This window comes from Triticum urartu, chromosome 6A, assembly GCF_056163025.1.
Source record: "Triticum urartu cultivar PI428250 chromosome 6A, HENAU_Tu73, whole genome shotgun sequence".
Taxonomy (NCBI): domain Eukaryota; kingdom Viridiplantae; phylum Streptophyta; class Magnoliopsida; order Poales; family Poaceae; genus Triticum; species Triticum urartu.
In genome coordinates, this window is record NC_141878.1 from 41,169,288 (window position 1) to 41,182,762 (window position 13,475).

The 13,475-nt window shown below is 47.6% G+C and overlaps 1 pseudogene; it reads left to right on the plus strand.

The window, feature by feature from the left end:
- The first annotated feature begins 1,637 nt into the window (after positions 1-1,637).
- LOC125546515 (nuclear transcription factor Y subunit B-1 pseudogene) lies at positions 1,638-8,243 on the plus strand (annotated as a pseudogene).
- The last annotated feature ends 5,232 nt before the right edge of the window (positions 8,244-13,475 follow it).

A 13,475-nucleotide genomic window follows, 5' to 3' on the forward strand; every position in this document is an offset into this window, starting at 1 on the left:
GGGTTTGACCGTTCCTAGCTAGTGGTTGAATCTTGGAAATTTTTTGATGTTTCTCTGATTAAATAGATACTTATGTACCTAGAAATGATTTTTGAAAAAAATAAAGAGCAAACTACAAGGCAGGTACAGTTGAAATTTGACCCGCTTCCTGCTGAATCGGCGGAAATTTGTCTTTTTCACGAGAGGAGGATCAAAACTCTTTACACCCAACCACGTGGTCAATTGTGCATTAAATATGGCATAGCATTTTAGAAAAATGATTTGGTCCAATTTCGCAACAATTATTTGGTAGGTTCTTCACAAAAAAACCCCTTTTGGACACTCAAAAATGAAAAATGGGCACTTGAAAAACCTCCTCAATTATTGACGAGAGGTGGATAGACAGCTATTGAGACACAAGCATTTGGTCAATTATACCTAAAATATGATCTAATATTATTGAAAAATAGAGTGGTGCCATTTTGCAACAAATATTGGTAGGTGCTTCAAAAAATATATACCATTTTCGACACTCAAAGGTTGAAAATGTTTTTTTGCAAATAAAACTCATTTTTGAGATCAGATTTTAAAGATATTTGTATTATTCCAGGTTTGTTATTTTTCTGAAAAACAAGTCTCACTTGTGACACGATGCTATTGTTCTTATTTTTTTCTAATTCTATGATGTTATAAAATAGGTGACATGATTTAGCATATTATTTAATTGATTACGACCAATTTAGATGGTTATAAAATCGTCAAAGTGTGTACTACATTGTGATTGGTGGAACCATTTGTGGCGCGGATCGATGAGATGGCAGACATCCTACCATCCATTGTTAGCAATCCAACGTCCATCCATCCGTCCATGCAAAGAAAGGAAAAAAACCCAACGCACCAAACCCTACCTCTCTCTCACCTCTCGTCCCTTCCTTCCGCCCGCCGCCTCCCTCTCTCTGTCCCCGATCCAGATCGGCCTCTCCCTCACCCCTCGCGCCACGCCCTCCTTCCCTCGCGCTGGCACCGGCGGCGCCCTCCTTCCTTTCTATCACCGGCGGCGCCCTCCTTCCTTTCTGTCATCGGCGGCACCCTCCTTCCCTCGCGCTGCACCCAAACCTCGCTCCCGCTCCCAGCTCTTCTTCCTCCGCCCACGCCCCCAACCCCACCCCCTTCTCCTTCCCTCAGATCTCGATCTGCCGCCGCCCCCAACCCCACCGCCACCGCCACCATCGACGACCCTCGCCGTAGACGAGGTTGAGGCCGACCCAAGATCGAGCCCATGGCCAGAGCCGCCCCCAAGATTCGCAGGCAACCCCATGCCAATCAGGACCTCGATCTGGATCGAGCAGGCGCTCTCCACCGATGGGGCTTGGGCAGGCGAGCCAACCGCAGCGGATTCGGCCCTCAGCTCCTCCGGTGGCCAGAAAGGCGCCGCGGAGGCTCGCGGAGCATGGGGACGTCGCTCGCCGCGCTCACCGCACCTCCATTCCCCTTCACCACCTTCCCTCCCTCCCTCTACACGCCCGTCTATATAAGGTACGCCTCCCTCTCCCCTCACCTCTCTTCCCGCACTTCCGGAAGTCGGGGTCTAGGGTTTGGTGCGCCGGTGCGCTGATGGATCTGTCGGGGTTGCTGGTGTGCTGCAGGAGGGCGGCCGGATGTCGGACGCGCCGGCGAGCCCGCCGGGCGGCGGCTTCGGCGGCGTCAGGGAGCAGGACAGGTTCCTGCCCGTCGCCAACATCAGCAGCATCATGAAGAAGGCCATCCTGGCCAACGGCAAGATCGCCAAGGACACCAAGGAGACCCTGCGGGAGTGCATCTCGGAGTTCATTGCTTCATCGCCAGCGAGTGAGTGCCTCTATTGACCGCTGCCACTCTGTTTTGCCTGCCCGAATCAAGTGTGGTCTGGTGCTGACCTGTCGCCATTTTGTCTTGTCTGTATTATAGGGCGAGTGACAAGTGCCAGAGGGAGAAGTGCAAGACCATCAACATCGATGACCTGCTCTGGGCGATGGCCACGCTAGGCTTTCAGGAGTACATTGAGCCCCTCAAGGTTTATCTGCAGAATTACAGAGAGGTGCATGCCCATTTAGCCATGTGGGATTTTTTTATCTGAACTAATTGGGGATGGATTAGTGCTTTGAGAGTTAGGTAGGTCCATGATAGTTTAATATGTTGCTGTTGTAGCCTGAAAAGCTCTGTTTGGCACTTTTGTTAGTCCTAGTTGGCAAATTTAAACACTCATGTTCAGCTTGTTGACTGATGAGACCCCACACTGCGTGGCACCAATCATCTTATTGTCCTTAGAACAAGTGTTGATTTATCCCTCCAATTACTACTGTCATTGAGATCTTCAATTCTTTTCTGTACTGTTTATTCAGATAACTGAATGATTTGAAGCACTAAGAATTGTCTCCGGAGTCCAACTATTAAACTGTTTAAGTAGCTACTGAATCTGCTTGCTTGGTTATGGCAGACATACATGTCTTACAAATTCGTTATTCTTGTTTGAAGCTAAGGTAGGCTACTGTTGTTCCAGCAAAAAATAGGGGAGCCGCTCTTTTTGTTCTTCACTAATAAATTCTTGTTTGAATGCATATCCGATTGATCCGCAGGAGGCTGTAGCTGACCCCCTCTCTCACCTCGCCTTATGGATGCAGATCCGTCGAGGGATACACCATCGCCGGTTGGGGAGCAGGATCTGGCGCTGGGGTTCAAGGTCAACGCCAAGGGCACTGCTGCTGCACGCCTTCATCAGCGTCAACACCTTCTTCAGTGAGACTGGTGCTGGGAAGCATGTCCCCCGTGCTGTTTTCGTTGATCTTGAGCTCACAGTGATTGATGAGGTGAGGACTGGCACTTCTTCAGTGAGATTGGTGCTGGGAAGCATGTACTACTTGTTGCAGCGTTACCCTTCTTAGTTTACCGGGCTCGATAAGGCATTAAGTGTCTTTAAGATTGCTATTAGGACAATACTGCAATTCAGGTTGTGAGCATATCACTTATTCCTGAGCAGAATGGTAGTATTTGCTTTAAGCAGAGTAGAAAAATGTTTAGTGTTAATTTGTTGTGTATATACGAGTAGCTCAAAACTTGTTGCCAAAAATAGAATAACTCATGTCTTGCTTGAACTAGACAAGGAAGACCTAATCAACCTGAGTCTGAGTGAGTGGTAAACAATATAGAGCTCGGATGCTAATCAAGCTGATTTAACTAGTAGATGTCTAGATTAAACCTGTCCATTATTAACCCCTGCTCCTTGATGATGTCGAGCTCCACATCCACAATATGTAAACATGTCAACGTTAATATTGCACTGATCCTTACTGTTTTGTTGGCTTTAGTTAACTTTTTTTCATATAATAAAAACGTGATCTCGTTATACAATTTTGGGTTCTGTCAATTAATAGTTTGGAAAGCCTACAAGCCCTCTTATAGTTAACTAAAAGGTTGTTGAACATTTTTAACAACTGACTGTTGGACATTCCCATGCTCTACATCACTGATTATGTACAACTTGGTACAAAATTGGTCTGATATTAGTTTTATATCACAAAAGTAGGGAGGTTCCTGCTGCTTATTAGTATCAGCTTTGGATTATTACTGTGTTTGGTTCACCACTGTACTGATTATCTTGGTGAGCATTTGTTTAATAACTGGAATACATTGTCTGCTGGGAACTCTATTTACCTTTGCGTACTATTACAAATGTCTATGAGGGTCCTTTGTGCTACTACTATAATTTCATTCATGATTTCTGCACATAGATTTCTCATCCTGCTATAAAATTGCTTGTGCCTGAATCTGTTTGCCGTTGCTAGTCAGAAGTCGATTATTACTGTTGTGTTCAGGATTCTATTTCTATAATCTAAAATATGTGTTAATTCTGATACAGCGTAAAGAGCTATGTGACCCCTCCTGGATGGGGCTTCGGTTGGACCTCTGATTGGGCTCCCCATAGACTTTGACCCAAGGTAAAAACGAATTTTCTTTTATTGTTGCTGCACATGTCCCTGTCTTATAGAGAATAGTTTATGAGCAAACCCTGTGGTAACAAAACCATATGTCATGGGAGTGTGACACGTACTGTTTGTGAATGCCTGTGATTGGATTATTGGATATCTGTTGATTATATGTCCTTGTCCATCATTGTCTGGTTGTTCTTGCAAGCATTATTAGTTAGGTTGTGTAGGTGCCAAATTCTGCTTCTAGATTAGTCTATTGTACCTGGGCCCTTCGCGGTGGGGTTTGGACCCTGTGTCTGGGTTATTGTTATTGAACTTTGGGCCTGAGCATGGACTTTTTGGGCCTTCATTTTTGTTGGTGGTTCTGAATTTGTGTACCTACAGTTCTACAAAATTGATATGACTGATTGTTTTGTTACTTGGACAATAACTTGCTATTTATGTACCTATAGTTCTAGTTTGTTGTTGCTCAATGCTCACATTCGTTTCTCATCCTTGCTATTTATGTTGGCTGACATAACTTGCTTGTTGCTCTTATGCGACCAGCATCCTCGTGACAGGGTTTGTTGGAACCGCCATCGCTTTAGGGTGCTTCTCCGATGCCGCCATCATCACCAAGCGCAGGGAGTACCTATACCTCGGTGGCCTGACCTCTTCTGGCATGTCGATCCTTCGACATGAAATTGTATGCTCGGTTTCTTCTCTTCCTTTTGGTGTGCATGCCATTACTGCATGGTGACCACGTAGGTAAAGCTTGCAAGTCGATGGCAGTTAGAATTGGCGACTGGAAAGAAGCGCACACCTAGGTCGATCTATCCGCTGGTCGCTGCGAGCATTTTTTTCTTCTAGTGTGGTCTAGGCCAATGGCAACATGCATACATTTATATTTACTGGAAATGCATGCATTTCTTTAAATGCATGACAAACAAAAGTCGTTGCTGCTGCTAGGATAGGACATAGCAGTAGCTTGCTGGCTAGCTAGTGTATGTTGAATTGTTGATCAACTCGCCTTTGGGCTGGCTGCTAGAACACCTATGTATAGCTACCTAGGTAGGAGTAGCTATGTGGCGCATGTAGTGGATTATTAAAATATTACAATCTCTTGATCAGCAATGAAAAGCATCGAGATGCAGCTTTATACTGGCATGCGAGCGTATGCATGCAGCATGCTGTGTATGTGCACACTTGTGTACATCGATAGCAACAATATGCAGTGATGGTGCCAACTATATGGATGAAGCTTATAAACCAAGCATGCATGCACAGTAGTGATGGTTTTGCTAGAAAAAATATACCAGCACTTACATAGTATACACTGGGTGCCAACATTTGTGATTCCTGTCAATATGGTCTGACCAACTGTGCTTAATGGTGTTGTGTCCTCTTGCAGCTCAAGAACGCAGGTGACAAGAAGAGGAAGAGGATGTCCTGAACGTTTCTCCGGCACATCGTAGATACCACCATCGCGGCCTTGTAGGAATTAAGCTGGCGATGTGCCACCCTTGTGTATCTGTTTTTGATTGTATGTGGAAGTTGGACGTGCATACGTGTGTTTGCTCTTGTGAGTATTTGACTGGATGATCTTTGGATCTAATCAGTTAATAGAAAGATTTATTGATATTTTGTTGTTCGAATGTGTAAATTGAAATCTATGAATGAAAAATACTAAATGTTCTACTTGACAAAATAATATTTGGGCTCTAAAAAGGCTGCGGCCCAAACTATAGTGGATCAGAACCTTGTGCATTTCTGAAAAACCAGAAAAATAGGCTTAATGAAATGGTCCTAAAAAAGGCCATGGCCCAAAATAAAAAAGGCCAAATTGTTGGGCCAGGCCCATGTAGCTAGAGAAAATTAATAGAGAGAATATACAGTAAAAGGCCAAATTGTTGGGCTAGGCCCGTGTAGAAAATCGAATTGGACCGGGCTGAATCTTGTGCCACGTCAGATTGCCACGCTGGATGCCTACGTGGCCTGGGGAGGTTGCTAGTGACCAAAACAGAACAATAGGCTTATTTTGGTCATAAACGTTTGCGACCATTCCAGAAGAAAGGTCGCTATAGTCAGTTTACGACGCCCAGCTTTTGACCTTATGTTTTTGGTCACAAAAAGGTCATAAATGGAAATTTGTGACCATTGAGTGACCAATAGTGGTGGTCATAAGTTGACATATTTCTTGTAGTGAATCTCCAGGATGCCAATATCCAGCTGGGCGTGGAATTGAAAGATGTTCGAGCCCAGCTTGCGGACTCCGTGAAGGAGAATAAGCGGCTTCGACGCGGCATTTTCAGTAAGTGCGTGAACGAACTTTGGAAGGAGTTCGGTGAAGAAGCCGGCTAACAGAGTTATGTCTGCAGGTATGCTGACGGGTTGTCCCGCGGAGGAAATGCCCGGGTCTGCAGGTGATCTTCTACCATAGCTCTCACAACTGCACGAACAAGTTCGGCAGGTGATGCAGGGTATTGCCCAAGCCTTGTACCTATCTGCGTCCCCGCCAGGAGGCATGGGGGAGCTTATAGAGAAGCTCAAGGGACCGCGGCGGCGCTTCCGATTATGGAAGATACCAGCCTGCCGACAAGGTGCAAGGGAAGCCTGGGCTATGGTGAAGACGCGATATACCAAAGCTGACCCAAACCACATGGCCGAGGTCGGACCTGTGGGGCCTGATGGGAAAGAGATCCCCGTCAGTTTGGTGTATGACCAGGTAGAATTAGCCACAAAGTATTCCCAACAGGATTGTAGGCTAGACAGCCTGTTGGATGGTATAGAAGAAGAATTTAAGCAGTCTTAGTGACGGTGTACTTCAAGTGACATATATAATGTCCCTAGCCGGATTGTAAATCATTTTTCATGGCGGACCTTTTCGCTTCGACCTTTGGACCCGATAGTCCGGAGTGTATCCGAATACCCGCTCGGTTATGTAAAAACCGGGGCATGCATGGAAACCAGGCGTAGGGGTCATAAGTGCTTGAACAGACAAGTACCCAACTAGCTATGTTATATTACATGGATAGTAAGAAACATCTTCCAGGGAGAATAGTTCCGTTAAGGGTTCCTTTCCCTGGGTACGCATGCCCTAATGTGCATGTCCGAACTGCGAAAAGAGACGCGGGCTATAAACATCTGGGGGCATGTGTCAAATTAAATAAAAGTCATCTTTTGTTCATCGACCGAATATTCCCTTAAGAACGCTAGCTTTCGGCTTCACCCAGTCTGAGGTACACATCTGGCTGACCCGACAGTAACAATCGCAGAGGTGCTCCCCTTATGCCCTAGCCAAATTAACGGGAACGTAGGGCGTAAATATAAGAGCCAAGCAACCCAGCTTGGCCAAAACTTAAGTCATATCGATGCATATAATGGCGAAAAAAGGTACATGCGGAAGAATAACACATGTGCGGGGCATAAAGCCTAGAAAAATAGTTATATTAAGCTTCTCTATAAGAAGCCCCCGGGTATAATGATCACGGTTAGCGCGTCAAGATTGTGTGACCAAGACACAAGTTTAGCCTTTTAAGGCCTTGAGGAGAATAAAAAGAGAGAAAGAGAGAAAAGACAGATAATTGATATGCAAAAAAATGACGGAGGTAAGGAGAAGAACATAGAGTCCGGCACTAGGCGTAGAATCTTCGGAGTCTGGCTGCGTTCCATGGGTTTGGCTCGAGTCGATTGTCCGATGCATCCCGCAGATGGTACGCTCCACCGGTCAGAACCTGGTCAATAATGAAGGGACCTTCCCATTTGGGCTTGAGCTTGTTCTTTTTCTTCTCCGGCAGGCGTAGAACTAGTTCGCTAACGTTATAGGTTGTGGCCCATACTTCTCTACTTTGATACCTTCGAGCCTGTTGCTGATAGAATGCGGAATGGGCTTTTGCCACGTCGCGCTCCTCCTCCAGGGCGTCCAAACTGTCCTGCCGATCGAGCTCGGCCTCTTTTTCTTCGTACATGCGCACTCGAGGTGAGTCATGAATTATGTCACAAGGCAGAACCGCCTCTGCGTCGTACACCATAAAAAACGGTGTGTATCCGGTAGTGCGATTCGGCGTGGTCCACAGCCCACATAGTATGGAGTCGAGCTCCTCTACCCAGTGCGTGTTTGATTCCTTTAAGGACCGCACTAATCTGGGTTTGATGCCGCTCATGATAAGACCATTTTCTTGCTCGACTTGACCATTAATTTCCGGGTGATAGACAGAAGCATAATCGAGCTTGATGCCCATGTTGATGCGTCAAAGTTTCACCTCATCGGCTGTAAAGTTCGTTCCGTTGTCAGTGATGATGCTGTGGGGGATGCCATAATGGTGTACAACCCCAGATATGAAGTCTATCACCGGTCCGGATTCAGCCGTTTTGACAGGTTTGGCTTCTATCCATTTGGTGAATTTATCCACCATGACCAGTAAGTATTTTTTCTTATGGGTTCCCCCTTTAAGGGGTCCAACCATATCAAGCCCCCAGACCGCAAAGGGCCAAGTAATGGGGATTGTTTGGAGAGCTGTAGGCGGCATATGGCTTTGGTTTGCAAAAAGCTGGCAACTGACGCAATGTTGGACCAGATGTTGTGCATCTGCTCGGGCCGTCGGCCAATAGAACCCTGTACGGAAGGCCTTGCTTACAAGGGCCCGTGCTGCGGCGTGATGGCCGCCGAGTCCAGCATGGATTTCTGCCAAAAGCTTCTGCCCTTCCTCTTTGGAGATGCACCTTTGAAGGACTCCGGTAGTGCTTTTCTTATAAAGCTCTCCCTCGTGGACCTTGTAGGCTTTAGATTGCCGCACTATGCAGCGTGCCTCATTTTAGTCCTCGGGTAGTTCCTGCCTAGTTAGGTAGGCCAGGAATGGTTCTGTCCACAGGGCGATGACGGCCATTATCACGTGGGTTGAAGGTGTTATTTCGATGGCAGAGCCTCCGATTGTGTCAGAGTGTTCGGTATCTGGTGTTGTGGCCAGGTCCGTACTATTGTTACCGGTGTCCCCTTCCCATACCACCGATGGCTTAAACAGCTTTTCCAGGAAGAGGTTAGGTGGGATAGGGTCGTGCTTAGCACCGATATGGGCGAGGATATCCGCCGCCTGATTGTTTTCCCGAGCCACATGGTGGAATTCAAGCCCCTCGAACCGAGCTGACATTTTGAGGATGATGTTGCGATATGCCGCCATTTTCGGGTCCTTGGCATCAAAGTCTCCATTTATTTGACATATTGCGAGGTTCGAGTCCCCACGCACCTCCAGGCATTGAATGCCCATGGAAACTGCCATCCGGAGACCGTGTAATAGGGCCTTGTATTCGGTTGCGTTGTTCGAGTCTGTGTATAGTATTTGGAGTATGTATTGGACTGTATCTCTGGTGGGGCACGTCAGGACGACGCCAGCCCCTAGACCAGCCAGCATTTTAGAGCCATCAAAGTGCATGATCCAATTGGAGTACGTGCGGTACTCTTTAGGGAGTTCGGCTTCTGTCCATTCGGCGACGAAATCGTCCAGTACTTGCGACTTAATGGCTCACCATGGTTTATATGTTATGTCGAACGGGAGGAGCTCGATAGCCCATTTGGCAATCCGGCCCGTGGTATCTCGGTTGTTTATTATGTTGTTGAGTGGTACTTCTGAGGCCACCATAATTGAACACTCTTGAAAGTAGTGTCGTAATTTTCGGGATGCCATGAATATCGCGTATGCTATCTTTTGATAATGTGGGTACCGTGATTTGCATGGAGTGAGGACGGTGGATACATAATATACCGGCTTTTGAAGTGGGAATTTATGTCCGTCCGTCTCTCGTTCGACGACGAGCACTACGCTTACAACTTGGTGAGTTGCCGCTATATATAACAGCATTGGTTCGCCGACATTTGGCATGGCCAAGATTGGGTTGGTGGCCAGGATGGCTTTTATTTCTTCCAATCCGGCCGTGGCTGCATCCGTCCACTCGAAGTGTTCGGTGCGCTGAAGAAGGCGATAAAGGGGGAGTGCCTTTTCTCCTAATTGGGAGATAAAGCGGCTTAAGGCCGCCACACATCCAGTTAACTTCTAGATTTGCTTGAGGTCAGTTGGGATAGCCAATTGCGACAGAGCCCGGATCTTATCCGGATTTTCTTCAATTCCTCAACTAGAGACGATAAAGCCCAGGAGCTTTCCGGCGGGTACGCCGAAAATGCATTTTTCCGGATTGAGCTTTATGTCGTATGTTCGGAGATTGTCGAACGTGAGCCTCAAGTCATCTATTAAGGAGTCGACGTGTCTAGTTTTAACGACCACATCATCGACGTATGCCTCCACTGTTTTGCCGATCTGCTTTTCCGGACATGTCTGAATCATGCGCTGATATGTTGCGCCGGTTTTTTTGAGCCCGAAGGGTATTGTGTTAAAATAGAAGGGGCTGTATGGAGTGATAAATGGCGTTGCGGCTTGATCGGACTCCGCCATCTTAATTTGGTGGTAACCGGAGTATGCGTCGAGGAAGCACAATGAGTCGTGTCCTGCGGTAGCGTCAATAATTTGATCAATGCGAGGGAGGGGGAATGGATCCTTTGGGCAAGCCTTATTAAGGTCCTTGAAGTCGACACATAGGCGCCAGGATTTTTCCTTATTTGGTACCATCACCAGGTTTGCTAGCCAGTCCGGATGCTTTATTTCTCTAATGAATCCGGCCTCCGGTAACTTGGCTAGCTCCTCTCCTATGGCTTATCGCTTAGGTTTGGAGAAACGCCGAAGAGTCTTCTTGGCCGGCTTGAATCCCTTTAAAATGTTAAGGCTATGCTCGGCCAGTCTACGTGGGATTCCTACCATGTCTGAAGGATGCCAGGCTAATATGTCCCAATTCTTGCGCAGGAACTCCCGTAGTGCGGCATCTACAGCGGGGTTTAACTGTGCCCCGATGGATGCTGTTTTTCTGGGGTCCGTTGGATGGACTTGGAATTTGACTATTTCATCCGTTGGTTTAAAAGAGGTGGACTTGGATCTTTTGTCTAGTATCACGTCGTCCCTGTCCACTGTGGAGCACAGCGCGGTTAATTCCTCTGCGACAAGGGCTTCGGATAATGGCTCAAGGGACAGTGCGGCTGTTTTGTTCTCGGCGCGGAGTGCTATGTCTAGATCACTAGCTAGAGTGATGATTCCATTGGGCCCGGCATTTTGAGCTTCATGTACCCATAATGGGGTATGGCTTGGAAGATCATGAATGCCTCCCGCCCTAGAAGGGCGTGGTATCCACTACTGAACGGGGCCACTTGGAATGTAATTTCTTCGGACCTGTAATTCTCTGGAGTGCCGAATACCACATCTAGTGTGATTTTCCCAGCGCAACGTGCCTCCCGACTAGGGATGATTCCTCGGAAGGTCGTGCTGCTTTGCTCAATACGGTTTCTGTCTATTTCCATTTTTTGAAGAGTCTCCTCATAAATGAGGTTTAATCCGCTGCCGCCGTCCATGAGCACTTTAGTGAGCCGAAAGTCGTCCACAATTGGACTGAGGACCAAGGCGGCTGGTGCTCGGGCTGTTTGGAATTTAGGTTCGTCACTGGCATTGAAGGTGATAGCCATGTCGCTCCATGGATTTATTGCTGCCACATGGCAGACTTCGGCAAGGCTGCGGAGTGCCCGCTTACGCCTATTATTTGAGGCGAAGGTCTTGAAGACTGTCAATACTGTATTATTATCCATGGGATGGTGCTCTGAGGTGTTTTGGATGAGGAGATCCTCACCGCTCTTGGCCACCTGCCGGAGTACCCAACATGCTCTAAGGCTGTGTGTTGGTATGGTATCCGCTATACTATGAATTTTGCAGGGCCCGTTAAGCCATCCCTCCAATACGGTTCCATGTCCTGTAGTGGGCTTTTTCTTCTTTGTAATTGAGTCGAGCGACTTATGAGAGTGCACCCTTTTAGTTCGGACTGGGGGTTTTCTCAGAGCCGGATTATCCCAAAATTTTGTTTGGGTTTTCCAAGCGCTTTCCATCGCACAGTACTTCCGTACTATGGCCGCCAAGTCAGCGAAGTGTGCTATGTCACGGAGACTTATGGCGTTGAGGATTCCCTTATCCGTGCAATTGTTGCAAAAGAACGAAATTGCGTCTTCCTCGCGACAGTCCTTGACCTTGTTCATTACAAGGAGGAATTTGGCCCAATAGTTATGTATTGTCTCTTGGGGCTCTTGCCTAATGTGGGAAAGATCGTTTGTATCTGGGTGGGTGGGTGGATTTAAGTCCAGACCTTGACCCAATCTGAGACCCCGGGGCGGGGGAGTTTCCGATCTTGGAAGCTCGGGCTCCAGGATGTTGCCCCGCAGGTTCGGCATGTAGCCTGTTTCTAGGTTCAGGGTTAGGGCGATGTCCTCCCGTGGGCGGGTATCTGGCTCGGAGAGCTCGGGAATCCAGACATAATTCGTCCTCAGGATAGAGGGAGAATCGCCGCATTGCTCCTCCACCACCGCAATCTGATGGGTGACCGGCGGAGAGTTTATCTCCCTTTGGTCGGGTTTAAGCCCAATCCGATCGTAGTCCGTAGCGACTCCCAAAGCGGCGATGCGATCCAAGAGCTCGTTCAAATAGGAGAGCTCCATTGGATCCATCTGCTCGGTGAATTTCGAGCCGATGTGGAGGCTGTTTTCAATGACCCGAGAGGCCATTGTCGGCGCAGCGGCCGAGCGGGTGGTCATGACGAAGCCGCCTAGTCGGAGAGTTTGGCCTACAGCCAGGGCTCCCCCAGAGGTGATGTTGTCCTTGACAACAAGACGAGTCATCCCTCCTTATGATGATGACACAGTGGAACTCTCAATGAAAGCACCAGTGTCGGTGTCAAAACCGGCGGATCTCGGGTAGGGGGGTCCCGAACTGTGTGTCTAAGGCGGATGGTAACAAGAGGCAGGGGACACAATGTTTACCCAGGTTCGGGCCCTCTTGATGGAGGTAATACCCTACGTCTTGCTTGATTGTTCTTGATGATATGAGTATTACAAGAGTTGATCTACCACGAGATCGTAGAGGCTAAACCCTAGAAGCAAGCCTATGGTATGGTTGTATGTTGTCCTACGGACTAAACCCTCCGGTTTATATAGACACCGGAGGGGGCTAGGGTTACACAAAGTCGGTTACAAGGGAAGAGGTCTACATATCCGTATTGCCAAGCTTGCCTTCCACGCCAAGGAGAGTCCCATCCGGACACGGTACGAAGTCTTCAATCTTGTATCTTCATAGTCCAATAGTCCGGCCAAAGGATATAGTCCGGCTGTCCGGAGACCCCCTAATCCAGGACTCCCTCAAGAACCCTTCAAGACCTTGTGAGCCTTGTCAAGTAGATCAAACTCCTCTTTGAGTCTAGCAAGATCAACCCCAAGCTTGGCCTTCTCGGAGTTTAGCACACGAGATACAACACGAGCATGATCAAGATCTTTCTTTAATTTAGCGTGGTCATCGTTGTATGACTCCTCAGGAGCCAAACGAAAACCTCACTCTTCCTCAAGAGCATTGGAAAGATCCAAAATCTCATCGGCATAGTCATGACTATGCCCCTCCATCTTAGAGATAGTATCTTCGTGAG